Source organism: Terrapene carolina, unplaced genomic scaffold, assembly GCF_002925995.2.
Source record: "Terrapene carolina triunguis isolate 2854851 unplaced genomic scaffold, T_m_triunguis-2.0 Scaffold32, whole genome shotgun sequence".
NCBI classification, from domain to species: Eukaryota; Metazoa; Chordata; order Testudines; family Emydidae; genus Terrapene; species Terrapene triunguis.
In genome coordinates, this window is record NW_020664383.1 from 378,920 (window position 1) to 406,731 (window position 27,812).

Consider the following 27,812-nt stretch of genomic DNA (forward strand, 5'->3'; position numbering starts at 1 on the left):
TTACTGTATGGGACATGGATGAAAAAGTAATTAGGGTGTTAGCCTGGGACTTGTATGACCCAGATTAAATTCCTTGCTGTGCCACAGACTTCCTGTGTAACCTTAGGCAAATTGCTTCCCCCCCCCATATGTTTCTGTTCCCCATTTGTAATATAGGACAATAGTATTTCTCAGCCTCCCAGGGATATGGGGACAATACCCACATTAAAAGATTGTGAGGTGCACAGATGTCACAGTGATAGAGGCCATATAAATACCTAAGATAGAATCATAGGACAGGAAGGGATCTCGAGAGATCATCTAGTCCAGTCCCCTGCATTCATGGCAGGACTAAGTATTATCTAGACCAGTGATGGGCAACCTGCGGTCCACAGGCTGCACGCAGCCCATCAGGGTAATCCACTGGCGGGCCGCCAGACCGTTTGTTTACATTTGCACGGCAGCCCGCAGCTTCCAGTGGCCGCGGGCAGCCATGCAAATGTAATCCAGAAGAGCCAGAGGATGTCTCGCTGACCTAGGTACACCCTGAAGTTAGGGGAGGATGTGGCCCAGGGATAGCTGACCTTAGTCTGGCTACAGCTCTGCCTGAGGCACGGTCAGCATGTTGGGGTTGGGATCCCTGCTGACCCAGTGGCAGACCACTCCACCACTGTTAGGGCCCTGGTTGGGGTCCGGTGGAGTAGGGTGAGTATTGGATTTGTGAAGAAAAAGGTATGGTATCAGATGGAACTGCAAGAACTTGTCATATAGCAGTGAACTGGCATCAGATGGGGTGGGAAGGGAAGAGGAAATGTATTAGATTAAATGAATATGTATAGCGAAAAAGGGGAGTATTTACCAAAAAATGCGGAAAATAGCACTTGCACTAAATTTTCCCATGTCAAAAGGTGAATAAAAATGGCAACATCATTTACTCATATCGGCACACCATTTCAGCTGACATTGATAATGTTGGGAAAATGATGCTAGTACGTAGAAGGTTGACTGCAAACTAAACCAATCGCTCAGGATCAATTGCTTTAGTACAAAGCTTATTGAAGTGAATACAAAGACTCCCATTGACTTCTATGGGTTTTGGATCAGGCCCAATATAAGGAGGTGCTGTGATATAACATGCCACAGGATTGGTGCCAAGATGCTTTGCTGAATCAGGAACAGACAGGCAAAGAACCAGGATGATAACCAGGATTTACAGGGCCTGGGATAACAGACAGGCTCTACAATATGCTCAAAGCGGAGCCAGAGAAGCAGTGGCAGTTGTTGGCGTCTGAAAATGGAGAGGCCAAATTGAGAAATGTAAGAGTGCTTGGATCCAATTTACAATAACAGGTAAGTTTCATATTGAACAGTTGTAGTGTTTTTTAGGGACACAGGCACCTTCCAGAATACTTTTCTGGTTCTTGAAGAAAATCTCATTAGTGAAGAATAATTCTGAAGCTTTAGATAACAGTTTGATATTTCAAAATATACAGATGTCATACTTGAAGTGACTATTGTTTCAAATTAATGTAAGAATTCCTCTATAACCAGAAAACTAATGGTGTTCATGGTTTAATAATGCCATTCCCATCAGTAATCCTATTTACAACCATTGCTGAGTTTCTCCAGCCCTGCAAAAAGAGCAGGGGACTTTCCCTCTGTTTTTTAGAAGGGGAACTGTGTTTCCCTGTGTTCCCCCTTACTGATGGGCTGATGTCAAGGTTCACCTCTACCCCGATAGAACGCTGTCCTCGGGAGCCAAAAAATCTTACCGCGTTATAGGTGAAACCGCATTATATCGAACTTGCTTTGATCTGCCGGAGTGCGCAGCCCCACCCCCCCGGAGCGCTGCTTTACCGCGTTATATCCGAATTTGTGTTATATTGGGTCGCGTTATATTGGGGTAGAGGTGTATCTGGATCTCTGGAGCTATGGTCTCTGCACTTCTAGACTGCTGGGATATGATGAAGGCTCAGGCATCAATGTCTCTGGCTCAGCACCTCTAGTTTGCTGGGAGGATATCATGCAAGCAGCCTTTTGTACAAGGGTTATTGGCTCACCATTTCTAACTGGGATGGTGCCAAGGCACAGGCTTGGCAGCTACAGCTACATTGCTGATGTCAAAGATGAGGTCTCTCTGCAGTCACTAGCTCCACAGCAGCTTTAGTAAGCAGGACTGAAGCAAAGGCATGTAAATTAAGATATGATTCAGCTCCTTTACCTTGATGGTCAGATACCCAGGGACAAGTTTCATTTGATGTAATTGACCAACACTTCTCAGTGGGGTGTAATTGAGGAATGGTTTAGCACTTCCTATTAGCTTGCTAGGTTTGAGCTGTACCACACCTCTAGGAGATGACTGGTTCTGCATCTATGGCTTGTAAGGATTCATAGGTTTTAAGGCCAGAAGTAGAGGTGGGCTAAGCATTTTTAATCAACCTTTATTTTGTCGAGGCATATCTGTTTTGAGAGAGATACTCTCTGTATAGACTGGTGGTCAGGGCACTTGCCTGGGATGTGGTTCAGAGCAGAGATCTTCAGCATGTTCTGGAATGAATCAAGGTGGGTGAGGTAATATCTTTTCTTGGACCAACCTCTGTTGGCGGGAGAGATGAGCTTTCCTGGGACAGACAAGGCTACAACTACACTGCATGCTAGAATGACTCCAGCAGAGCAAAAACTTGAACCTGGATCTCCAAAATCCCAATCAGCACCTAACCACCAGGATGCATATCCACATGCCTCTCTCTTCCTAAATTTTTAAAAGCTCAAAACTGGACATTTTGGTACAATTCCATTTTTGCAAAAATGTGTGAAAGGTTTCAATTGCATTCCAGTACAGAGCAATACCAAATTTTGAAGTCTCGAATGCTGCCACAAAATGAAATGGTCCTCTAGACAGTTTTAGCCACAAGGGACCTTTTTATGATCTAGTCTGACCTCCTGCAAAACAAAGGCTATAGAATTTCACACAGTGATTCCTGCATCAAGCCCATAACATCTGGGTGAGCTAGAGCACTTTAAAAAAAGATATTTAGAAATGCTCTATCTCATGTTACTGTAAAACCTTTGGTTCAGCATCTCTAGCTTGATGGTCTGATGTCAATGAAATGTAATCTGAGAGCTTGCTGGTGCAGAAACTGCTGGGCCAAGGCACAGGAACAGTCTTCGTGAGGTTATGGCTCAGCCCCTTCATCTTGCTGGCTGATGTCAATGTTATGAGCTTTTAAGTTTATTGGTTCAGTATTACTCCCTGGCTGAGCTGACTTCAGAGCACAGGCTTCTCTTGCATTTCTGGTCCAGCACCTTTCGTTTATAGGGTTGATATCAAGACATATGCCTTCTGAGGGGACTGATGTGGTGTACTGAAATCTATCTTAAAATTTCAAACTATCATTTTAAGTTTGTAACGGGTTTCCTGGTCCTGCTTGCAGGCAAGGAGACTCTGTAGGAAAGTGTGTGATCTGGGCCAGTCAATCTGCAGAAAGCCAACTCAGAGCAAGGACATTGAGCTAGGCGTCTTTGCTTTAGGGAGCAGCCTTTTTTATCTCTTTCTTTTTTTGGGTTCTTGTGTGTTATCCATCTGAATTCTGAGAAATAAAGTAGTGTTGCATTGCGATCCTCTCAGCAAAAAATATTTTATGTTTTTATATAACTTCTGTATCTGTGTCCTGTGAACACAACTGGCCAAATACCTCTACTTTGCTGGAATATATTCAAGGTACAGGTCTCCTAGAGGTTTTTTTGCCAAGAATCTGTATTATGCTTGGTTCATGTCAGACACCAAGCCTTTGTTATAGTTTCTGGCTGAGCACCTCTAGCTTGCTGGGATGAGGCCCAGACTCAGACCTTTGTGAGATATTTAGTTTTGCAACTCTAGCTTCATGTCTTGTCATCAGTCCACAAATCTCTGTGGCATGACTAGCTCAGTAACTTTAGCAAGCTGCTTTACTGTCAAGGTGCAAACCTCTGTGAAGCCATTAACTCAGCTTAGTATGCCCAGCTGAAAGTCTCATGTGACTGAGGTTGCTCACTCAGCACCTCTTGATTGCTAGGATAGTGCCAAAACACAGTCCTTAATGAGGTTAACAGCTCAGCACCCATAACTTGTTGCACTGGTGTGAAAGCACAGGTTTCCATGACATTACTGACTTAAGTAGAGCAATAAGAAGAAACCAAAATCTTTATATATATTGACTGAGGAAACTGCATTTAAAAGTAGCACTTTTATCCACTCTGACTAGTGTATTACCATTATTTCTTAAAATTACAGGGCAAAACGTCAACCTCTGATTTACACAGAGGGTTTTGACTGCTCCGCATTCATATGCAAGTGTCTGACTACGGTGATGCAAATTTTGTGCATATTGAGAGCCAGAGGTACCAGAACTTATCCCTTAACTGCAAACTGATGTTAGTATAACTATGTCACTTGGAGGTGTGAAATATCCACACCCCGGAGCAACGCAGTTATGCCGACCTAACTCCTGGTGTAGACAGCGCTATTTCTGCTGCAGGGCTTCTCCTGTCAACATAGCTACCACCTCTTAGGCAGGTGGAGTATGTATGCCGATGGAAGAAGCTTCACTAAGTGCTTCAGAGGCGCAACTGCACCGGCACAGTTGCACTGCTGCAGCGCTGTAAGTATAGACAAGCCCTTAGACATGTTGAAAGCCTCTAAAATGGCTACCATAAGGCCTATGCAGCATATGAGACATCAAATTAGGGCTTAATTGGGATTTATGTACTTCATAGGCCTACCTTGTATTAGCCCTCTGCACAGGGGGATATTTTGATCTAGAAACTGGGTAATGCAAGCACAGGTAGAAGTTATTCCAAACTTTGGAATAACAGAAGTGAGGGTGAAAAGTTAAGCTAGATTTCTTTCTGACAGACAAAAGTAAATGTTTAACTAATAAAAGTAGAGATAAAACTGAATAGAATTTTTCGGTATCTTTCTTGTTGCCATTATCCTATCTTAATTGCCAGTTCTACTTTTCTGATATGAGCAGATTTGTTTCTTTAGGGAGATGAAGATTAAAATGCTCTTCCCCTGGAACTTTTCATTGTTACAATCAAAGAGCAGATATTCCAGAGGAAATTATGAACAAACAGGCCAATGAGTTCAGTGTCAAATGATAAACACCATAAAAGGTTACAAACTGAAGAGACCATTTCTGTGACAGGTAGGAAGAAATATGAAAGCTACACAATCTAGAAGTCATGATGAAAATAATGACTTTTTAACACAGGGTGTCCCTACAGAAATTCTGAAAATGTCACTATCAGCCATGACTGTTTCCTGAAAGGGGGGGCGGTGAAAGAAGTGTACATATGTAGGATTTCTTTTGTATGCTTCCAGGAACATGCATTTTCCTTATCTTGTGGCTACAGCTTTCCCAAAGATAAAATATTTAATGAGTATAAGGCTTGTAGTCAGAAATGATTAATTATGGCATGAAAGCCATAGCCTTCTAAGGGATAAGCCAAAATTGGTTGCTTAGTAAGATGAGGCCTTAAACAAAATTTTAATTGGCAATATTTACGATTTCATTTAAAATGGAGCTGTCTCTTGGAGATGATCCTTAAGTCAGATTTCACTGCATATATAACTTTTTTGTGGTTTACAATAAATCTTATTCATTGTATGTGGAGACAATAGAGCAGCGGTTGACAACCTTTGGCACGCGGCTCGCCAGGGTAAGTCCCCTGGCGGGCCAGGCCGGTTTGTTTACTGGCCGCGTCCGCGGGTTCGGCCGATTGCAGCTCCCACTGGCCATGGTTCACTGCTCCAGGCCAATGTGGATGGCGGGAAGCGGCGGCCAGCACATCCCTCAGCCTGCGCCACTCCCCGACGCCCCCATTGGTCTGGAGCGGCAAACCGCGGCCAGTGGGAGCCGCGATTGGCCGGACCTGCAGACGCGGCAGGTAAACAAATCAGCCCGGCCCGCCAGGGGGCTTACCCCTCCGTGACCCCTGCAATAGAACAACCTGATACCTCTATTTTTTGTAACTAGGGATCTGCTAAACTACATGCTAGTGCAGTATAACTGAAACAACACAATTTTTCTTCTAATATGCAGGCTGCAATCTAAGGTAGTGTAGCATATGTGTTTAGCTGAGTGCTATGGTAGTTCAGTTAGCATTGTCTTTCTCAGGCACTTTGCATTATATAGAGCTATGTATATGTTATCTGATACTGTTGAATAAGCCCCGGTTTCCTGATAAACAGTTTGTTTGTTCCATGTTTGATTGCTTTTTCTGTCTCCTGGGCTTCCCTTCCCCCAGTACAGTACAAACATTTTGGAAATGTATAAGAAAAATATAATACATTCAATATAAAGAAAATAAAGTTTCACAAAAGTAAATTCCCGGCTTAATAAAATCCATTCATGTTTCATGCAAATTTAAAGCATGACTGTGTGTTGTATTTATATCTTAAAGAAGAAGAGTTCTTTAAATATTTTTGGATGGTAAAGACAGTTCCATGTTGAAAACTGCAAATAAGGGACTCTCATCATCATATTTCATTTCAGTTTTTTTTGAAATCTAAAAATAAATAATATAAAATATTATTTAATATATTAAAGCAGTTGTGTGCACTCAGTACATCTGAAAATGAGTCACCTTGCTTAAAACGGAACAGTGTGTTCTTTGCACTGAGGTTGATGTGCACATATTGTGTGAGGTACAACTTTTGGTCTGCCTTGAAAATTTGTGCCTATTTTTTTCAAAAGGCTTTTGGGAAAATTTGGTTACCCTGTCCAACCACCACTCACCTGATGGATTGGTAGAATTTAATAATCTTATTTTGTCCATTACCATTGATGAAATGGCCCTAGGCAATTTCTTCAGCTTTGGCATCAAAACCAACCTTGGTTTATTAATGGGGCTGGTTGAAACCGTTTTTTAATGGAAAATTGGGTTTTCAACTAAACACTTTTTGTAAAAAGTGTCTGCTTTTTATGGAAAACTTTGATTTAGAAATGGTTCCTTCTGGTAGTTGTAGTTTGGTTACCTCATGACCCTATTCTCCTCTATAGATTGGATGCTGCAGCCAAGCTACATCTTCCATGATGTACCATGACCAGGGAATCCCATAATGCACCATCCTTCTCTCTCCAAGAGGTGACAGGTGCATCATGGGCGATTTAGTCCATAAAAGGGATCCTGGTCTATAAAGAATGGGGGAGGGCATGAGGTAGCATGGCAACACTTCCATATCAAAATTTTTTGGTATTTGAATTTCTGCGGAAAAACTGAAATTTTCTGAGGTACAGAAGCTCCCTGACTTACGCAAGGCATTGAATTCCGGAACGCCTTGCGTAAGTCAAATTTTGCGTAAGTTGGGAATGCATCTCCGACAATTACGCGCAAAAAAAAAGAAAAGGTTATGGGACTTACGGAACTTTTTACGTAAATCTGGATTTCTGTACATTGGGTTTGCATAACCTGGGGAGCGTCTGTATAAAGAAGGCTAGATAGTTTGCTTGTTTATTGCTTTTTGATTTTTTAACTTAGAAATATCAACAATGTCAAGTCTGGTTTTGCTGGAGGGCTTCATGGCGGTCTCAGGGATGTTCTTTTGAGCTCTAACATCTTAATTGAATAACCAAACATTGAATTTGTAACAAAGGCTTCCTTGGTCTAAATGTTAAACACTGTGATGTTAAATAGGAGTTGATAAAGACAGAGCAGACTTTTAACCTTTCCTGTCTTAATTGTTCAACTGTCACTTTCATGGCTCCTGTGACAGAAGACCCTTTTCACTAGTTCCCTAGCCATCCTAGAGTCTTTCACATTAGAAAAGCCTGCCATTTTTCAATGAAAAAATAATTCATTACACTTCATAAAGAAGCAAAAAAGGCTTAAGTCTTTTTTTATTCTTTGCAGGTCGCCTTCAAGGCAAAATGCCCTGGGTCAGGTCAGCCCTGTGTGAAGTATGAGCCACAAAATTGTATTCCACTAGATGTCTGAGAGTTTTCTCTGAGTTAAACATGCTACAAGTAGCATTCCAGCAGTCCCAGAACTAGTGAATCAGCAGCAGTTCAGCTGTGCTTTGCCAGCGTTACCATACTCCAACTTTTTCATAGCATTCCCATGGAAGTCCCAGGTTGTCTGCACCACATTTGTGCAGTGCCAGTGAAGTCCTAATTGTTACAAAAAAGTTGCTCATTTCCCTAACAGTCCTTTTATAGTGTGGGACCACTACGTTGCCAGCAGGGACTCATTTTGGGTAAGAGATGATAAATGGGAAGCTTCCGCTTTCATATTTATTGCTGTTTGAGAAAGAATTTACGGCTGAATGACATTTTCAGGATCACACACTGTTCCTTATATATCTAGATGAGAAACAAAAACAGCTCTAGCCCCCACAATACGTGACTGTTCAAAAAGCTGCTGCTAATATTGTTTTTAAGGATCAAATGCTAACCACCAATCTGTCATATGGGTGGAGGGTGTCGAAGGGAATCCCACCCCACAGACTATGAAGCAACAGCGGAATTGCAGCATGATTGCTAATGCCCTGAAACCAGACAGTAGCTTGATCCCCTGAAGGCAGCCAGCAGTGGCTGGTAGGGAATCTGTGGGCTGCCATCGGGGGTAGCCTTCAAAGCACTCCCCTTGTCCCCACCCAACTCAAGGGATCAATGGTTATGTATTTTGTGGTTTCTAAAGACCCACCTGTAGGTGGCGATGAGGGTGGATCATGAATGACTCCTGTACTTGCAACGTGCGGGACTCTTGGGGTTCAATCCAGCACTATTTGAAATAAACGGCAAAAGGGAGTTGGATTAGACTCTGAGTTCTATCTGGCACTGTCTTTTCACTATGTGTGTCCAATGCCTAGCATAATGATAATAGGGCCCTGGTTCCTGACTGGGGCTTTCAGGTAATACTGCAGTGCAATAAGAAATAATAATAATAAAATCATAGTGAAAACGTACGAACTTAGGGCCTGCTTTACATTCCTTTATTTTAAAGGATATCTTCACAGCAAAAATAAGTAGAATTTTTAAAAAGCTGTGAATAATTCCAATATTATTAAGTCTACATAAGGAGACCCCCAAAGGCTGGCTAAGAATTAGTTTAGTGTGTGTGGGGTTTGTGTGTGTGTGTGTTTATAATTAGAGTTAGTCAAAAAACGTTTGAAATTCTAAATTTTTCAGTGGACAAAGAGACACATTTTCCATGGAATATTTTCAGGAATCCCCATCCCCCACCCCATTTTACAGACAGTTCTACTTTTAAATGACTTCTCCAAGGATATGGAGAGATGGTAGGATACTAAGAGGAGTTCCCAGAGCTAGAAAATCATATCATTGCACTGTAGGCACTCAGCACTGCTGATTTACTGGAGATGATTAGAGAGTAACTAGTTTACTTAGTTAATATAAGAGATTCTGCTGTGGGATTTTGGAAAACTCCACAACTTTCCTAAGCTTTGCAGTGGTGATAGTGTGGGGATGGGGAGAGGTGCTTTCCTATCAAGAGTCACATAAAACCAATTTCAGCCCTAAGGGGCCACCTAAGCCGCTCTGTGAGAGAGTGCTATGAGCCTGGTGCTGACCCAGCATTCTGGTTACTACAGCACTAGCTATTTGCCCCTGGAGTGCACTTAATTGGGAGATGGATGCTCAATGGCTTAATTAGGCAGGAGGCTGATGAGCTAATAAGAACAGTCAACCCACCAGCTGGCAACAGTTAAAGGAGAGGAGGTAGGTAGGGGCCAGGGGATACAGGATCTCAAGAATAGGAGCTCTTTCCCTCTTCCTCCCTGGAGAGTGGGCTTAGGGAGAAGGTATGTCCACTTGTATGCTGCTGCTCAAGGCTGTAATGATGAACTGGTGGAGTGGACCCAATAAATAATACGCTGGTGTATATAAACTGGGAAGTGTGCAGCCTGTTCGTGTGATCCAAAGCACAGAGCAGGTATCCCTGTCACACTCTTCCCTTCCAAAGGAGTTTACTTCACACAGCCTGACTTCCGCATATATAGCAAATGACATCTTCAAGTTAGTTTTGGGCTGACTGCTTCTGTTAACCCAGGGAAGCCTCTCAAAGGGGCCAAGCAGTCTGAAGCTGACATTTCTGAAACAGCTCAGCTAGGCAGAGGTGATTGGAGGGGGGGGGGGGCATTTGACTACAGCGATCTCCTCCTCCTCCTCTCACACCAAAAGCCCAAAGAGTGTGATAAAACATTATGTGAATCTATGGTCTGCATGGGAATGTAGACTTGTGCAAAACAAAACAAAATTCATCTCACAGACAGAGCAGCAGCAACTGTGCTGTAATTCATTACTTGTTTTGAAAGCTTGAGAGCAGGAAACAATTATACTAAGGATGCAAAGGATGAACTGTTACCTTGGCTTCAGGCTCAGTCTGACACAATTTACACACTGCTTTACAGTCACATAATGTACTGTTTCACTTGCTTTTGCAGCCCACCAATCTGGCTGTAATTAATGATGACCATAATCAAACTTGGCTATGGACAGTATTTCAAGTTGTTCCTTTGATTTTTATTGTTTTTAAGTTTTCCATTGTAGACAGTGGATACTTGGAGACCAAGTCTATTCATTACTAGATATATTTCAAATATAATAACTTTTGCAGACGTATATTGTCTCTTTCAAGATGGATTTTTTTTAATATTGCCTTCAAATTCAGGATTTGGCCGTGTTCTCACTGACTAACAAATGAAGACATCTCATGCTAAAGAAAAGGAGATATGCTGCTCTCTGTATATGTTGTTGTTTTGCATTGTGGCTGGAGTGTCTCCTAACATGTCTCTCCTAGCAGTTGCACTAAAGGCGGATCATGTCAAGTGATGGAAATTTGGAACCACTTTTCGGCTGTAATTAGAAGAGTAGCCTGTGGTCATTTCCGCCATTAGAAAAGCTACATCTTAGCCAAGGGTATGTCTACACAGCCTGTGGCAGCAAACCTCCCAGTCTGAATCGACAGATTTGGGCTAGCGTGGCTCATACTAGTGCTCTGAAAATAACTGTAGACAGAGTTTTGATGTTGTGGCTCAGCCCGGTGCTCGGGCTCTGAGCCTAGGGAGAGGGGGAGGCTTCAGAGCCCAAGCGCTAGCCCAAGCTGTAACTTCAAAGCACTATCTACACAGCTATTTTAGAGCACCAGTGTGACCCCCCACTAGTCCAAATCTGTCGACTTTGCCTGGGAGGCTTGTTGCACAAGCTGTGTAGACATATTTGCAGAGGCCAGCTGGATAATGGCAGCAATAAGGGCTGGCGTCAGTATGTCTAGGGCTCCTCTTGAAGAATAACAAAATTGTGATGAGCCACCACCCAGACTTCAGGGGGAAAATATATAAAGCCGCCTCTGGATTGCTCTTAGCCAGTAGAATGTCCTTTGCGAATGCTCTGACTCCATATGCAAAGCAAGGGAATCTTTATTAAGGAAATGGGGACATAAAATCTGGGGACATACAGCAATACTGTAATGTTTAAATAAAGCACGCAGTCATTCTGAAGTCGTTTATTCAGCTCCTTCCCCACCCGTGTCTGTAGATGCCCAGATTCTCTGCTCATATCACTCCACCCACCTTAAACCCCACTCCTTGGTCAGGGCAGTGAATAGCAGTAGCTCAGGCATTGAAGGGCACTGAAGCTGCTTATGTAGCCCCCCCAGTGAGGCACTACCCTCTGACCCTGCACTGCGATTCAGCTAAACTTATGGGCTGTTTGGGGGTGGACCTCACTGAAGACACCTCAGTTTCTGCTATCTCTGTGCTGAAAAGACCTCCGTGTGCTGCAGGATCCTCAGAAGGGGGAAGCCAAGAACATCTAAGGTGCTTGGAGTAGATTCCTTCACCTCCCCACTAATGTCTAAGTCTGGCACAATTACGGTGACTCTGGTGGAATGTAGCTATGCAAAATATGTAAATGAGGCTCTCTATAGCCATTCTTCTCCCTTTTCATCAACAGAGGGAGCAGAGAACTCCTCCCACTCTGAAGCTTCTAATTACAGGTTTATAAATACAAGGCCAGTTAGGTGGGCTGGGGAGGGGAAATAAAAGAGGAAGAGTGTGAGGCATCCCAGAGGAGTGCCCTTGAAAATGTTAAACCTCAAACAGGCAGCGATAAATCATTAGCTATAATCTACGTGGCAACTGTGACACTTCCTGGGGATACCCAGTGTGGTGAAGCATCTTGCTTCCACCTGGTCTTAGAATGAGGAAACCTTGTCTATACCTGCTGTGGGTCAGTTCCCCACCATCACCAGCTCTGGCAACATAAGCACTGCCCTCCAGGCTTCCCCAGGCCCCACTCTGACTTTACAGGTTAATTATAGGCACACTCCAACCCCCAAGCCATCTGAGCATCCCACTGGAGTGTCCAGCCCCTGATCCACTGGACACTCACAAAATTCACAGATCTACGATTCTCGAAGGAACAGTGAACAACAGTCTACACCTCAGGATCACCACTCTGCTCAACACCCAGCACTTAGACATGTTTATAGTAAAAACAAGAAGTTTATTTAACAAAGAACGAGATTCAAGAAGAAGCAAGTAGAATTAATGGAAACAAAGGGTTACATATCAAATAAAATCATAACATGCTTTCTAGAGTGTAAACTTAACTAACAAAACATTCCCCTGTCTCATAAAGTCAAGTATCAGGGGGTATCCACGTTAGTCTGTATCCACAAAAACCACAAGGAGTCCGGTGGCACCTTAAAGACTAACAGATTTATTTGGGCATAAGCTTTCGTGGGTAAAAACCCTCACTGTTAGTCTTTAAGGTGCCACCGGACTCCGTGTTGTCTCATAAAGGTTAGCTCACCCAAAGTTTCTCTCACAGCATCAAGTAGCCAGATCACCTGTGATCTTCCATTCATAAGACAAGCCAACTGGCAGCTTGTCCCCAGAAATGGGTGTACCCTCAGATATAGTTCCAATGATCCATTTTCTTCTGGACTTCCTACTGGTTTATTTCTTCCTGTAAATTCCCTCTCTGGAAGATTTCACAATCCTTCATTAACATTAGACTCAGTCTGTAAATGGGCACCCACCACAAGCCATACAATACTCAATTTACATATAACCAAATAGATAGATTAACGACTCATGCCTGAAACAACCTTGTTTATCTCTTTCTGGTGACCAGCCCAAGCTCACAGGCCGTACGAGCATAATTTTCATCATATGTACATTACTCAATACATATTATCCACACATACATCTCACAATGATTATGATGATCACTGACACACGCTTTCAGTAGAGATCTTACATGACACCTTTGGTGAAATATTATGTAGCTACCAGACTCAGGGGATCCCTGTAATTCTCATGCAACCCTGTGCCCTGTCAGTTGGCACCAGAAGTCCCTGGGTCAGTGATCTCCAGAGCAGTATCCAGCTGATCAATGTTATGATCTCATTAGACACCGGGTTGATTTGGAAGAAAAAGTGGAGCTAATTTCTCTGGGCACATGGATCATTTGTCTGTTGTAGCTAAGCTGTTTTTCATAGAGGATTACAGTTAGCTTGACATTTGCTGTTACTACCCAAATTCATCTCAGGAAAGTTCATAGCAATAAATCTTCAAATAATATTCAGAGTTTGTTTGGGTTGCACAATTTCTCTGGGACATTAGCTCATGGACTAGTTTTCACGCTACCTCTCTGCTTTACTGCAGCAACAAAAAGCAAACCAACCAAACAGCTAACTGTATTAAACATAAATCCTGGGAGGCCCGTGCGAAGTGATCACATGGTGAGGCAGGAGTGCAATGCACCAACTAATGAGAAAAATGAGTACCCATTAAAGAAAAAACATTTCTTTGTTAAATTGTGGAAGAAAACAGGGATTGTAGTAGGCTGTCCTTTAAAATGTGGGCTTTTAAAAATCAAACCCTGGTTGTAGTATTAAAGATTTTAAATTGGCAGGGGGCTGGAAGCAAAATTAAGCTTTTCAGCTTCTCTGGAGACAGTTGTTAATAATACTTAGAATTTGTTTGTGGGATTCCAAGAACAAATTACTGTGTCCAGATGAGATAATGCGGGTTCAAAAATACCATTGCCAATTTGGACCAATTCAGGAGGAGTGCAGTAGTGAAAACCAGCAGTTACACATAAAGAGAAGGATGGGGGGGAGGTGATGAAATCCTGCTCTGCCAAGAGTTGAGATGTAGTGATGGGACGGGGGGGGGGGGGGTGGAGAGAAGAGTGGTGCTGGCATAGGTCAGAATTGCTCCATGATGGACTGGGAAATTGTGGTGGGGTACACTTCCTTTCTGCTTTTTGAAAACGAGAAGCATGCACCTGGCTAGCATGTGCTGCCCACTCTAGCATATGTGTGAGCTGGTTGCAGAAGAGCTGGCTACACATTCCATCAGAACACACTTCAAAAAATCATGGTGCACTGGCCAATGCAGTAGCTGAGCCCCCACATTGTCCTCTCTTGAACATCTGCTAGAGAAATGTAACAGAGTGTTGAGAACCAACAGCAGCAGCAGCATTCTGGTCACTGCAAGTCCAATTACCGGTAGTTTCCCCAGATAAGGGCCTGACTGAGGGAAGCTGAGGCAAGTTACTAGACCAGCCTCAGCTAGGGGAGTTAAGGAGCTGTTAACTGGAAGAGTGGAAATGCACACCAGAAGGAAGTGCAAGGGGAGAATGAGAGAGTGGGAGGGGCTAGCAGTAAAGGGAGATTGCTGCATGGCTGGATCTCTTCCCTCTGGCAAAAAGGGATGATATTTGTATGTTACTGAACATAGAGTTGCTGCATGGGACTGTAAAGGGGTGGTGGTTGAGATAACAAAAATAAACTACGCATCGGTGTTTACAAACCAGAGGTATTAGAGCCATTTGTACGAGAAGACAGAAGTGGAGTGCCATGCCCTGTCACAAGAAGTTGCCTTCTTTTTTGTATGAAGGGGGTGGGAGGGTGAGGAGGCTCACTATGCCGTCTTCCCTTGCCACCTGTGCCCAGAAACAGAAGAGGGCGATATCTATTGTTATGATCTGCTATGGGATATATGCTATAGAGAATACACTTGTTTTGCCATTTAGAATTTAGAACTTTTCTTTGATCATAAGTGGATATGGTATTGAACTATAAAACACCGACAGACATGGGAAAATTATGTCTGTGGTGAGCCATGTAATGAAATTGACCTACTTGGAAAAATACCATAGAAGATTACTGCAAATATGTTTGAGTAACACACTAGAAATGTTCCCAAATTAAGTTCATAAGGAAGCTCTGCCTTTTTAAAAATAATGCCATACTGTATAGTGCTTTGCTAATTTCTCACCATAAATTCAATCTGACTATAGACTAGAAAATGTATATTTTTTGACATATGATGGCATTGGTAGTAAAACAAGACAAACTGGGGAAAATCAACAATACCTAAAATTCTTTGGCATATTTAAAATATATACTAAAGTATTTGTATTTAATTTTCGAAAAGTACAAAGCTTCAAGTCATCCCTATTAGAAAAAATATATTAAATCTGTTACCTTCATCCAGGCCATTTCTAATTTGTTGTGTCGGAGACATGCGTAAAGAAAACTGTAACTCAGCCAAGCAGTCTGAAAAAGAAAAAGGTAAGAAGTTGTGTGGCCATGAATACACTGGAAAACATATTTGAAAATTCGGTTGCCTAATAACGATTTGGGGTTATTCCTCTGCTCCAGAAGCCATATTCTGGAGGGGTTCCACAGAGCCACATTTACAGGTGTTATAAAGTTTTAAAAACTGTTATATTAGACTTCTTTATACCCTACTGAAACCTACTTCCTATGTGAGAGTAAGCATAAGGGAGTTGAGGCAATGTGCATATCGAGGATCCAGAAGCTGTAAGTCGGGGGTGCTCGATTTTAACTTGCACCCTTGTATTTAGTTGCTTTTCTTGCTACATTTCTTTCTTCATAGTTATCACATGAGTTACATTCCTTTATAATGCACCTCTTCTCTGAAAAGTGACTATGTGAAAATGGCCACTTCTTACTAATGAATAGAACATGTTTTTGGTATGTATTTGGTCATATGTGCTGATTTTAGTGACTAAAATGATCTCTGTATATATATTTTCATGCCCCTTTTCATATGACAGATTGATTAAACAGCCAAACTGTTGGTATACTTTAAAAAAAAATCAAACTGGAAAAAAAATATAAATCCCATGCTGTTAAATAATTGCTTCCATTCACAGCCTATTTATGGCATTTGATAGCCCTAGATCAGGGATCGGTAACCTTTGGCCTGCACCGCTTCCCGCCGACCCCATTGGCCTGGAGTGGGGAACTGCGGCCAATGGGAGCCGCGATCAGCCAAACCTGCAGACGTGGCAGGTAAACAAACCGGGCCGCGTGCCACGTGCCAAAGGTTGCCGATCCCTGCCCTAGACAATTGACTGGGAAGATGTTAATTTTCACCTTCCTTCTAAAAGTTGATTTGGATGTTCCATTTACATGCTTAGCTATAACACCAATTTACAGAAGCCCAGTTAGAGAGGCAGGATGGCATAAGATAAAAGGGGGATGGAGGAATTATTCTCACCTCTTCCATTTCCTTATTTAACAAGAAACAATATATTTTTCTACCACCGGGGCCAACTACAGTGTTTCAGATGCTGAGGGAATGCCATGAGCCAGGGAGCATCTTCTGGGTTGCATGGGGAAATAGTTTTTACTTTGTGTAATGACCCATCCACTCCCAGTCTTTATTCAAGCCTAATTTAATGGTGTCCAGTTTGCAAATTAATTCCAATTCTGCAGTTTCTCATTGGAGTCTGTTTTTGAAGTTTTTTTTGTTGGAGAATTGCGACTTTTAGGTCTCAGAGTGGTAGCTGTGCTAGTCTGTATCAGCAAAAAGAACAGGAGTACTTGTGGCACCTTAGAGACTAACAAATTTATTTGGGCATAAGCTTTCGTGGGCTAAAACCCACTTCATTGGATGCATGCAGTGGAAAATACAGTAGGAAGATATATATACACAGAGAACATGAAAAAATGGGTGTTGCCATACCAGCTATAATGAGTCTAATCAATTAAGGTGGGCTATTATCAGCAGGAGAAAAAAAAGCTTTTGTAGTGATAATCAGGATGGCCAATTTGCAAACTGGCCACCATAAAATTAGGCTTGACTAAAGACTGGGAGTGGATGGGTCATTACACAAAGTAAAACTATTTCCCCATGCTAATTTTTTCCCCTACTGTTATTCACACCTTCTTGTCAACTGTTGGAAATGGGCCATCCTGATTATCACTACAAAACTTTTTTTTCTCCTGCTGATAATAGCTCATCTTAATTGATTAGTCTCGTTATAGCTGGTATGGCAAAACCCATTTTTTCATGTTCTCTGTGTATATATATCTTCCTACTGTATTTTCCACTGCATGCATCCGATAAAGTGGGTTTTAGCCCACGAAAGCTTATGCTCAAATAAATTTGTTAGTCTTTAAGGTGCCACAAGTACTCCTCGTTCTTTTTGACTTTTAGGTCTGTAACTGAGTGACCAGGGAGGTTGAAGTGTTCTCCGACTGGTTTTTGAATGTTATAATTCTTGACGTCTGATTTGTGTCCATTTATTCTTTTGTGTAGAGACTGTCTGGTGTGGCCAATGTACATGGCAGAGGGGCATAGCTGGTATTTTATAGATAGGGAACTGAAGCACAGGGCAGACTAGGTGACTTGCCTAAAGTCATACTGGAAATTGATGGCTGAGCCCAGAACTAGACCCAGTTCTTCTGTGTCCCAGTCCAGTGCTCTATCCATGAGAGCATTGTTCTCCCGTCCCACCCCCATATTATTAGGAAGTAGTTGTTATCCCCTTCCTCTCTTTTGTCCCACTGTTAATTGAATTTAAGCAAAGGTATGTTGCACCCATATAACTGAGAATAAATTTGGACCCTTTTTTCGTATGTTTGTCTCACTAAGGGTAATGAAATACAAAATAATTATTCACATGGGAAAAGGACAATGTCCAAAGACAAAGAACATTATTTGAATGTTAACTTCCAGGTGCTAATTCATAATTCACTCTAATCAGGGTATTGCTGACTATAGACAGGTGTTATGTCCTGCATTCAGAGAACAAAACAAAAGCCATGGGCTTATAAGTCAATGGGACTCTGCCTGGAGTAACTGTAGGTGTAGGCATAACCCTTTGCAGAACTGGGGCTTAGGTGAGGCTCCTCTACCTCAAAATATTGAGATCCCTTTTCTCCTTAAAAAGTACAAAGGCAATCTCTCAGACCTGACAACAACAATTCCACTGGCAGCCTCAGAAATGTCATCTGAAATCATTACCACTCTTTGCCGTAAGCCTTTGCATTTATAAACAGCAATACGCTTTGAAATACAATGCTAACTACAAACAGAAAACTGGCAAGATCACCTCATCCCTTGCTTGATCTATTTCTATGAAACAAATAAAATATTTTCAAAAAATTCTTAGTCTTTTGCTTGCCTGATGCTTTTTAGCTCAATTCCAGAACTAAAGCCATGCCTGGCTTTTATAAGTTAATGTGAGGATCGTGGAAAGTTAATTTTTTTTTTAGACATTGGATTTTGTTTTTCTAAGCTTAGACCACGGCCTCTAAAAATCTCATAAGACTCCAGTCTATAACAATTTGTCTGTCCTTCCCTAGAGATTGCATAATTTAGTTTTTGGCATTCATAAATTAATTTTATATTGACCTTCTCTAACTTCCATAGATGCTAGGGCCCACTTCAGCAAGGCCTCACCAACTGACTTCAATGAGTGGGATGCCTATGTGAGAAACTGCTTGCTGGAGCATGCCCTGGATTACAAAGGAGCCTGGTTCTGACTCTCTCTGCACTTTGAGGAAGCTTGAAGCTGGATCCAAACTATTCTATTTCACAGTGGTTCGTATATTTTCCTGCTCACCACAACAGCTGAGTGCCTTCCAGTAGCACATTAAGCAATGTGACTACACATATGTCATGAGTTGTTTATTTTCTCACCCATCTGTCCAGGGGGAGAAGTGAAGTGTATGCAGTGGCGTGACTTGTTTTTTGGGGGGAGGGCAGGTCTTTGTTGTGGGTAGAGGGGTGGTTTTGTAATATACATAATCTAAACGTCATGGCCAGCCTCTCTATAATGGCCAAACCAAGGTATACTGAGTCATAGTGTATATGAGCTAGACATTAAATATACTATGTTTTTCTCTCAGCATCTTAACTAATTTCCCTAGAGGGTGGCAGTAGGCTGAATAATGTTGCATAAACTGCCTGAGGAAAATCTGAATCAGAAAAATATGCTAGAATAGTTTATCTCATCCAAAAATTAAGGATGGCCGACTTCTGCCTATTTCTATTGAATTTAGGTTAGTTACAGCATAAGAAGTCAATGCAATTAGAAACAAAATCTTAACATGTTGAATTCCACATGATTCCCTCTTTGCTGCTGTCTTGTTCTAATTATGTACCAGTAGCAAATTACTACCCCTTCTCCCTGCACCAGCTCAGGTCTGCTGGCCAGCACTTTGGGGTGGAGTAATCTGCCCTCTGCCCAATCTCCCAGCCCCTTTTTCTGTGGAGGCTTGCAGCCCCTGCATATCTGGATATAAAGTCTGTGGAGGTCAGGCATAAGGGGGTCGGGGGTAAAGAGTGTCTAACTCAACCAAGCTAAAATTTATCCCTAAACCACACACAACAATTGTCGTGTTGGTTCAAAGTGCTGGACTTCAGTTCTGCCACAACATCAGTTGAGGAGCTGTTGTCAGCATAGATTCACTAGAGTAAGTTAACCAAAAATCCTGTCTGCATGTTTGAAAATTAGTCCACAATAATCCTCTACAACATTGCTCTCGAAGTTTAAAAAAAAAAAAATCTTAAAGACCCTTTAACTCTACGGTTAGTCTCAAGAAAATGCTGTAATGATCCCATGCAAAGAGCATTTATGTGGGTAGATAAGTGTTTCTAAATATGTTTGTAGGGCCTAAATATGTTGGCCTAATTCTTATTTATTTCAATGTGGATAGTGGTTTGGACACTGACCTGGGAGTAAGCAGACTGGGATCAGTTTCCAGGTGTGTTGGGGTATATCTACAGAGCATTTTAAAACTGCGTCTGTCGAACCTGGGCTTGTGGACTCGGTGTTCCAAGCCCATGCTTGAGCTGGGTCTCACAGCTGTGCTAACGTGTCCATACTACCCTACACAGACCTTCTGACTCAGGTCAGTGGCTTGAGCTGTGTCAACATTGCAAAATGACAGGGCTTGAACCTGAGTCATAGCGGGACTCAGGCTCTGACCCCCCTCCCCAGCAGGGTCCTAGGACTTGGGTCCTCAGTGCTTTCCAATTTGTGTGTGGATGAAAGGGGGGCTTGGGTTCTTATCTGAATCGGAGCCCTGATTTAGTGTGCAGTGTAGACACACCCTTGGGAACCTGCTACTTGACTATGGGAAAGTCACTTCACCACTCTCTTCTGCTCTGTTCCCTTACATCCTTCATCTCGCTCCTCTCTTTAGACCATGTAAAGTCTTTAGGGAAGGGATCTCTACTATTGTTTTTACAGTGCCCAGCGCAATGGGGTCCTCATCAAAGCTGGGGCCTTGGGGCACTACTGTATTCTATTAATACTCCGGTATGATATGCCATATTTCTTTAATATGTTTAAAAGGATTTTATTTCAGAAGATAAATGTCATTATTCATCAGAATTTCCGTGGAACAATTAAATACAAAGAGGTGCAATTCCTTTACTTTCCCAAACATTCCATACTCCCAAAAGCACGATAGCAATAAAATGAAGCAGAATTAATTAATGTGGGGTTTATAAGTGAGCTTCATTTAATGTTATAATATTCAGCAGTGCTACGTCCGTGTTTAAACTGCCTGAAGCTCCATAATTAATGACCTGCAATGATGTATAAGCAAAGCCCGTCTCAATAATCTTTCCAATTGCATGCCCTTTTCTGCATATGTCAGTGATGGGTGCAAAGAAAATGTAGAGTTTAGGAAAACCTGCACAGAGATTAAACTCATTTAGTTAAAAATAGTCTTGGCTGTGAGCTATAAGGAAAAAATGTGGCATTTGAAGGAGCTAACAATGACAAAATGGATTAAAGACCACAGATAAAATGAAGAGAGATGAAATTAAGGCAGAATGAGAGAAGAAAATCAGGGAAGGATTCACGTAAAGCATGAGGAAGAAAAATAATGTTTCTTATTTGTACTTTTAGCTTTCTAACAATTCTCCCATGTTTCTCAAAGAAGTATCAGCATGAAGTGCATGATCTGTAGAAAGCTGAATGGGGTTTGACATTTGGTAGCCTGCCACAAAGCAGCCGGATTATTGATCAAGGCAGTAACAGTTGCATGAGAGGGAAAGGAGAAGGAAGACTATTTCTCCCTAACTGGTTTGTACTGTTTTCTTCCTGGAATGTAAAAATTCACTAAGTTCACCTCCTGCATGCAAACATGCGAGAGGGGTACACACAGCCTAACCCCATGTGCCTTTTGGGCAACTGCATTATATCTTCAGCACAGATGTGACTGAGCCAAGGCAGCTGATTGCAGAGGCCAGGGATCCAGAGGAAGCTTTGTACCAAACTCTGACATTGCAAACAGAAACACATAACAGCCAGGGCTGGAGAACCTGCTGTTAATGACTGTAATAGTGTAACAATCAGACCTTAACTTCCAAATATGTAATAAATCTCAGCAACATCAAGCACATCTTTTGCAGACATTTCAGACTCCTTGGTGGTGAGATTCTCCAAGTCACATTGAGGATTCACTTAGGTGGCTTAAAGAACAGGAGTACTTGTGGCACCTTAGAGACTAACAAATTGATTAGAGCATAAGCTTTCGTGGGCTACAACCCACTTCTTCGGATGCATAGGTGGCTTAGAGACTAGAACTAGTTCCATAATCTAGCTTCCCAGATAGATACAGTAGCTTCATTTTTTCAGTTTCAGAAATTTAGGTTGAATGCGAGGGCCACATCTCAAAGTTGGGCTTCAATTCTAGTAGGCATCTTATAACACAAACAAAAGAAAGGGCTCACATATGCTCATTCTTATCAGATAAGTTTTCTCGATTCTCATCCATCAAGGAGTCTTTACTTTGTTCCATTTGTGCTTCTGTGTTCAGCAATTTTTTATCCCTAAACAAATACTGCTATTCTGCATGCACTGTACAAAATTTGGCTATATAAAATACTTCTGCCTGAACATCTATACATATAAGTCCTTGCTTGATTTCTACCAATTATCTTCTTTTTCTTTCAGTAATTGGGCTGAAATCAGAAAAAAAAATAGCTCCTTTAAATTCCTCATTTCAGGGCACAGCAAAGACTGTGCCCATAACAGTCATCCAACAACGTAGTCCCCACTGCAGATTGACACTTCATCTCACATAGGGATCTAAAGCATTTTTATATAAAATACATCATAAATTAGGTTCAGTTTTAAGGCATAAGAGATTAGGATTTGTACAAAATGGATCAAGGCTTCCAATTGGTTGCCTGCTAGGCTACAAATCAAGCAACTATTACAACATATTACTTTAAGCAAGTTCCAGGACACAAGTAAGAGTAACACTTAGGATGTTTGCAGAACAGCTATTTATTTTCTATAATGGGGTCAGTGGTCCCAAATGTAAGCAAATCAGGACAAGAAATGTGAAAAGAAATTGCCAAGCAAATTCAATTCACATATGGGACAAAAGTCAAAAATGGTCAATTTCAGTCTCAGCGCTGTGCCCTTGCACAACTCTCTGTGTGACTGAACTTAGATTGTGAGCAAATAACGCACAACTATAAGTTTCTGGATCAAAGCATGTGAACAGTATCTGTAGAGCCTTGATAATGTTATGACAGGTCATTTTCAGATATTTTTGAATGTTTTGTGAACACATTTTCCCCCCTAGATTGGCAAACCTTGAAATAATTGGGCTAATAACGTGATGTTCTGGAAAAATCTGGAAGCACACAACATTATCTTGTGCTTGGATGAATTGACTTAGTGGTTCTGACACTTCAGTGTAGAGTGATTGTATGCCTTTCCCCTTGTTTAGATAAAGAATTCCAGTCAAAACCCTTAATCTGCTAAGTAACTGAAGCTGCTGCCCAAATTGCAGGCCCAAATCATGCCAATCGTTCACCCTGGAAAAATATTAGCACTTGCCACTAATCATCCTAATATCAACCACTCAGTTCACCCCATAGTTGTGTGTTGCTGGTAAGAATTTAAGTCAAATTTACAAAATAAGAGCTCATCTTTTAGTTAGCACATATCTCAGAGGAAATTTGCCAAGCATAGCAAACGTCATGCATGGAATTGTGTAAGCTCATGAGTTACAGATGTCACTGCAACTAAGACATAAGGGCAGGCACTTCTGTTTCAAATTATTAAGGCACATTGCTTCAAAGAGTAAAATAAATGTGTTTTTTTCTCATAATAATCAAAATTAAATGTTTAAAAAAGCCATTGAATATAGTGTTAGGAACAATTAATTATTGTTTGTATTAGCATAGCACCTAGAGCTCCCAGCTAAAATTAGAGCTTCATTCTCCTACGCTCTATGCAGAGCAATAGTGAGAGACAGTCCTTGCCTCTAAGAGTTTACAGTTTAAAGACCAGTTAGTGGAGTGCTTATACACCACATACGTAACGTAAGACCAGATCATGGTCTTACGTTACGTATGTGTCCAGTAGTAGGGGCACTGGGGTGTTGTGCTGCCTCTGAAATTGCTCAGGAAGAGTTTCACAGAATCCCTCCAGGTCTCCCTTCAGCTCTACGGAGAGAGTGAACCATTCTTTGACTATCCCCAGCACACAGTATGCTACTCAACGCACTGTCACAGCTATGCTGTCAGCCACATTGACTTGGGTGGAACCAAAGCTCCATGCACACAGCAAGAGGACATAGCAGCTCTGTTGAGCCTACTTCCCCAACCATGCTGTTACCTGTCATGTAGGTAGCTGGTGCAGGGGCTTAAGAGGTGCATTTCAAACACTGGTCTAGCTGAGCCATGATTTAGCCCTCAAGAACATCAGTAGAACTACTTATACAAGTAACTGTTCACCAGTGGGACTAAGGGCATCACAAGTAGCCCTAAACAGAAAAGGGTGGGAGAAGGAGGTGGGGGGAACCTCAGTGGGGAACTGAGGTATTAAGATCTTGTGTTTTTAAAGTTGAACTATAAAATTAAAACAAGCACTGGCATCATTATGATAATAGATAAAAGGTGGAATCCTCGCCCCATTAAAATCAATAGGAGTTTTGTCACTGACTTTAACAGGGTCCAGGCTTACATCTCAGGGTCCAGGCTTACATCTACTTACAACCCAAATAATATCAGTGGCATCACAAAAATAACTATGCAGGATAATATTTTAACACAGAATATTTTGTAGAGATGGGAAAATACTTAATAAACTTGTTTCTGTGCTTACTATACCCCACAGCCTGGTTAGTGGGCAGATTCAACACAGAAATCTAGGATTAAGTCAATTTTCATTTTGTCATTGCTGTACACCCTTAATATTTTTGAAAAAAGTTCTATGAACTTAATTAACTTTGATAAGTAAACAAATGCAATGAGCATAAATCTGATCCTATCAAGATCAAGCCAGATACCTTGTATGTATGATCATTCCATTTGTTTAAAAATCATGACCACTTTAGTTTGATTTAGATTAATTAGGAGTTTATTCATAGACCATAAGTTAAATATTACAGTTTTTATGATGGTTAATATATTTTACCTAAAAATTTGTTGGCTCAATTTGTAAAGTTTTTCTTTTATTATGAAATTTAAAGGTTGCATAAGAACATAATAACGGCTATACTGGGTCAGACCAAAGGTCCATCTAGCCCAGTATCCTGTCTTCCGACAGTGGCCAATGCCAGGTGCTCCAGAGGGAATGAACAGAACAGGTAATCATCAACTGATCCATCCCCTGTCGCCCATTCCCAGCTTCTGGCAAACAGAGGCTAGGGACACCATCTCTGCCCATCCTGGCTAATAGCCATTGATGGACCTATCCTCCATGAATTTATCTAGTTCTTTTTTGAATCCTGTTATAGTCTTGGCCTTCACAACATCCTCTGGCAAGGAGTTCCACAGGTTGACTGTGTGTTGTGTGAAAAAATATTTCCTTTTGTTTGTTTTACACCTGCTGCGTATTAATTTCATTTGGTGGTGCCTAGATCTTGTGTTATGAGAAGGAGTAAATAACACTTCCTTATTTACTTTCTCCATACCAGTCATGATTTTATAGACCTCTATCATATCCCCCCTATAGCGGGGCAGTCACCCCACTCTGGCCCTGAACGGGTTAAAAGGCCAGCCCTTGGAGACGGCTGGGGCTGAGAGCCAATAAGAAGAGGCTGGGAGGCAGCCAATCAGAGCCAGGCTGGGCCTTATAAAATTGCTGCTGGGCCAGAAGGCAAACAGTCTGTGTTCAGCTTTGGAGTAAGAAGGGCCTAGCTGCCTGGGAGCACAAGGTACCTGATGCAGAGCAGTGCTGGGGAAAAGGCAAGAAGAGCTGGGGAGCTCCAGCCTGGCAACTCCCCAGGCTGAGGCCTTGGCTAAAGGCCTAATCAGGTACTGGGGCTGCGGAGGTGCAGCCCGGGAATAGGCAGAAGCAGCTGGTCCAACCCCCTTGTCAATGATGAGTGGCCATTACAGACTGCAGTCTGCCCTAGAGAAAGGGGGCTAGATGACGACTGGTAGTAGCCACTGAGGGTATGTCTACACTACGAAATTAGGTCGATTTAATAGAAGTCGATTTTTTAGAAATCGATTTCATACAGTCGATTGTGTGTGTCTCCACTAAGCGCATTAAGTCGGCGGTGTGTATCCACAGTACCGAGGCTAGCGTCTACTTTCGGAGCATTGCACTGTGGTAGCTATCCCACAGTTCCCGCAGTCTCCATCGCCCATTGGAATTCTGGGTTGAGCTCCCAATGCCTGATGGGGCAAAAACATTGTCACAGGTGGTTCTGGGTACTTGTCGTCAGGCCCCTCTCCCTCCTTCCCTCCGTGAAAGCAACGGCAAAAAATCGTTTCTCGCCTTTTTTCCCGGGTTACCCGTGCAGACAACATACCACGGCAAGCATGGCGCTCGCTCAGCTCACTGTCACTGAATGTCTCCTGGGTGCTGCTGACAGATGCGGTACTGTGCTACACAGCAGCTACACAGTGCTACACAGCAGCATCCCCTTGCCTTGCCTTGCGGACGGCAGAGGGTACAATACGATTGCTAACCATCGTCGTCGTCCCGTGGGTGCTCCTGGCCGACCTCAGTTAGGTTGGTCGGGGGCGCCTGGGCAGACATGGGTGCTTCTGGCCGGCCTCGCTGAGGTTGGTCCGGGGCACCTGGACAAAAATGGGAATGATTCAGGTCATTCTCTTCTTTAAGTTTTGTCTAATAGAGATTCAGTCCTGCCTGGAATATCATGCCAGCTGGAGGCTTCTGCCTCAGGTTGCTCTCCCAGTTGGCAGCACCGCGCTGTCGCACCTACCCCAGCCTACCCCTTGATCCCATGGCTCATGAAGCCTGGACAGTAGTAAGGAGCAGTTCCACTATAGGCTGAGCAAGTGCAGAATGGTGGTACAGTGTGCCTTTGGACGTTTAAAAGCTCGCTGGCGCAGTTTACTGACTTGGTTAGACCTCAGCGAAACCAATATTCCCATCGTTATTATTGCTTGCTGTGTGCTCCACAATATCTGTGAGAGTAAGGGGGAGACATTTATGGAGGGGTGGGAGGTTGAGGCAAATCTCCTGGCCGCTGATTACGCGCAGCCAGACACCAGGGCGGTTAGAAGAGCACAGCAGGGCATGCTGTGCATCAGAGAAGCTTTGAAAACCAGTTTCATGACTGGCCAGGCTACGGTGTGAAAGTTCTGTTTGTTTCTCCTTGATGAAAACTCGTCCCCTTGGTTCACTCTACTTCCCTGTAAGCCAACCGCCCTCCCCTCCCCCTTTGATCTCCGCTTGCAGAGGCAATAAAATCATTGTTGTTTCAAATTCATGCATTCTTTATTAATTCATCACACAAATGGGGGGATGACTGCCAAGGTAGCCCAGGAAGGGTGGGGGAGGAGGGAAGCACAGGGGTGGGGTAGTTGTAGGGGCACCCCCTAGAATGGCATGCAGCTCATCATAGAAGCGGCATGTCTGATGCTTTGACTTGGAGCGGCCGTTTGCCTCTCTGGTTCTTTGTAGGCTTGCCTGAGCTCCTTAAGTTTCACGCTGCACTGCTGCGGGTCCCTGTTATAGTTTCTGTCCTTCATGCCCTTGGAGATTTTTTCAAGTGTTTTGGCATTTCATCTTTTGGAATGGCGTTCTGATAGCACAGATTCCTCTCCCCATACAGCGATCAGATCCAGTACCTCCTGCTCGGTCCATGCTGGAGCTGTTTTGCAATTCTGGGACTCCATGGTCACCTGTGCTGATGAGATCTGCACGGTCACCTCTGAGCTCGCCATGCTGGCCAAACAGGAAATGAAATTCAAAAGTTCGCGGGGCTTTTCCTGTCTACCTGGCCAGTGCATCTGAGTTGAGAGTGCTGTCCAGAGCAGTCACAATGGAGCGGTCACTCCTGGAGGCCAATACTGTCGAATTGTGTCCACACTACCCCAAATTTGACCCAGCAAGGTCGATTTCAGCGCTAATCCCTTCGTCAGGGAGGAGTACAGAAATCAATTTTAAGAGCCCTTCAAGTCAACAAAAATGGCTTCATCGTGTGGACAGGTGCAGGGTTAAATCGATCTAACGCTGCTAAATTCGACCTAAACTCTTAGTGTAGACCAGGGCTGAGTTAAGGTGGGCATAGGGGGAGGGGGTTCCCGGCCAGCAAGAGGCACT